The sequence below is a fragment of the Filicampus tigris genome, chromosome 14 (genome assembly GCF_054856515.1).
Source record: "Filicampus tigris isolate MCC_2025a chromosome 14, RoL_Ftig_1.0, whole genome shotgun sequence".
Taxonomy (NCBI): domain Eukaryota; kingdom Metazoa; phylum Chordata; class Actinopteri; order Syngnathiformes; family Syngnathidae; genus Filicampus; species Filicampus tigris.
Window position 1 is genome coordinate 14,901,991 of NC_141230.1, and position 3,395 is coordinate 14,905,385.

Here is a 3,395-nt window from a genome sequence, read left to right on the forward strand (position 1 = left end):
GGTAATTTGCATAATAAAGGAAAAGCAGGTTGCAAACAAATACTAGTGCAGTTTGTCATAGAATGACTTGCATGTCTACCTAGTAATGGTTTGAATTGAATCCATCCATTCATTTTCTATAGCATTTCATTAGAGTCGTCGTTAGGGTCACAGATGAGCTGGAGCCTATCCCATCTGATTTTGGGCTAGAGTGGGATTACATCCTGGAGTAGCCATCAATCAATCATGGGGCTCACGTAGACAAACCAAGCCTGACTTGAGATTCAGACCCAGAACCTCCTGTAAGGCAGACATGCTAACCAGTAGTCTCCTATTATTTGAATTATAAGTTTGAAATTCAGGACGTAATTGAATGGTAATAATGCAGCACTAACTACATGAAATGTTTTTTTTTCTTGACATAATTTATGTATTAGGTATATCAACATTAAGACTGAAAACATTGCTACAAAAACGGGCAAATTGCTAAACTAAACGCTGAATCATTGCGTGAATGAAAATAAAAAGGTTGTTAGTCAAATTTCATACTGCAGGCTCTGAATCATCGGCTGTAAAAAGTAGGACACAATGTCTGGGTAAGGACGATAGTGCTGAATTTTTAAAATGTACGTTTTCAATGCTTTGAGCGGCTCATTATAATTATTTTCCTGTTGTGTTTACAGGGTAGAGGCAGATGTCTTCTGGCTCAAATATTTGCATTTAGCAAAGTAGGATGCTCAGGCAAACAGAGCAGTGCCCTTTATAGTGCATTAAGATAAAACATTAGCAGATATCTTAAATGGACTTTTGATACATTATTCCTGCCGCTTCGTTTAGGCACTTTTCCTTGTTTATGGAAACTGTTTATCGGTTACAATTGAGATTAATCCGTCACATTACTTACACATCCAAGGTGGCTTAAGGTGCATAATGACGCCCACATTTGCCGCTATATATTTACCTTCCACACAGAGGAAGAATGAAGAGAATAGTTTGGATTAACTCATTAATCTCACTCTCTTGGTTAACCTGCCCATGGAAATTAGCTTAGACCAATCAAAGCACATGTTGATAGCTTTTCCATGTGTCAGCAAAGCAATTTAGCTGGCGGCTTGTCTTACTAAACTGTTTTGTTAAGGTTAACACCGGCCTTTAAATTGTACTGCCAGTACAGCTATCTGTCTTCCTGTTACTGTCGGTGAAACAACGCTCATTTCTCCTGCTCTCAACCACGTCCATGTGCGGCCGCCATTCTCTAAACCACTATAAAGTGTCGGAATGGTGAGTAAATGGATGAAGACAAGGTGCTGGAAGATGTGTAGGAACATTTATCTGAAAGAAATGGGAGGTCTCCCGACAGAGCAAAGCCCGAGTGAAGTAAACCATTTTGCGGCGAGCCTTGCTAGTTTTATTAAATTACGTTCACTTGTCTTCTACACAAAACATGGAGGGTTTAATTTTCAGGTGCTAATATCGAAAAGTGGAATGTGTGTAACATCTTGCTTGCAAGGATTGAAATGTTCCCACTAGGGAGGCTTGAAGTGGACAGGTGCGCAGACCAGGCGGATATTGGGAACAAATTGACGAGGCCGTCTCCTCTGGCTCACTCTTCATTTAGACCTTGAAGGATCCAGATCAGATGGCTGGCAGACAATTTCTCCTCCAGAAGATGAGAATGTGAGGAAAGGGCTGGCTGAAACCATTCCAGAGGACATCTTGAACTACGGTGAGGGAGAGGAAGAATTACACTTTTTTTTCCCCCCTTGGAATGTCTGAAAGGCTTGGAATGTTTCATAGGATCTTTCAATTTATCTGCAAACGAAGACGCTGGCCTCTATAACAGGAGGTGGGTAGTTACCAGCTACATTTAATCTATGACAATGACTTCAGTAACTTTTTGGGTAAAATGCATTGGTCTAAGTAGATTTAATGCACCATACTATTTGCACTTTTACTTGAGTACTTTTGTTAAACTCCATCTTAGTGTTTCATTTACATACAGGCACATTTATTTCGTATATTTTAACAACACGGGGATCCCATAACTCAACGACTTAAAAAAAAACAACAACAAAAAAACAGAGAAAAGTTTTGGATTCCGCACTCAATAATTAGTTGAAAACAGCTGTCAGACCTAACTCAACAAAAATGTTGTTTCCCAGTGTTGCTTGTTGGGTATATTTGTTTTTTGCTCTTCAGGGAGACCTCTGCCTCTGGCGCTGCCACTTGAATCTGTTCCACTACTCCTACACAACCGTTAGCAGCATTTGACTGCATTTCACCAATAAAAAAGAGCCAGGAAGTTACTTGACCGCACACTAAATCTCTGTGGCCCTCACAAAGCAATGTTTTAAAGCAACCCATGGTTGTTACTCCAATCCAAGCAATTAAAACATGACAGAAATCGCCTTCAAATGTGAAAAGTTTGCAGTGTAGTAGTGAACGATTTAGTCTACTGTGAATGACTTTCACATATCTTACATTGCAATCACTGCCAGTATTTCTAGCAACAATAGCTAAGATGGCTCCCGTAGGTAGGAGGAAGACCACAAAGTTTAAAAAGGATGCTGCCGGACAGCGAGTGGGTGTTGGAAGAACAATGTGGCACTGCAGGCTTGCCGATACCTGACGTGTTTGTGTTTTTGTCTGGGCTTTTTCTGCAGCTGCTAAATCTAAATTTATTTTGGATGCTGTCACCGCGAGCTGTTCAGCACATTAATGAGTTAACTGAAAGACATCTTGTCTCAACATTGTGCACTGTATCTCAAAGTGAACCAGTTGTTCCAAGTGTTGAATACATCCACACAACCCTAATTAAGGTGGGATCGCATTCACTGACTGTAAAACGGCTGCATATCGCACTAATTTGCCGATACATTTTGGAGAGGAACAAAGACAAAAACAGTAGGTTTCCTTTGAAGGTGGGTGTAAAGAAATGTCATGAGCTAGCTCTAGTTGTTCAGAAATCCGAAACAACAAGGAAATGTTCATCCCACAATTGAAAAATTGTGCATAAATATGCAAAGAAAAAAGAAAAATAAAGGAAGCTAACCCGGACGATGCTGTTAAATTTGTGCAAAAGCATTATAACACAAACCAGTCCGACCAGACAACCCTATACAATTATTAATAGTCAAGAAAAAGGTTGGTACGATTGCATTTCAATCTCATCAGTGTCTTATGATGTCTGATGAATGAGACAAATATTTTCAGAGCGATAAAAACATGTCATCTAATGTGGGAAGGAATGAGAAATGTAAGTTATGCCCTCAGTATAGTGCTAAAAATATTCCTACCCATCCATTTTGGGGGATATTGCTCCTCCTGTGGAAAATGATGGGGGACTGATGCACTGGGTGATGGTAAGTATTCCTGATTGACTAATCTAGATTAACGATTTAACCAATATCATGCTG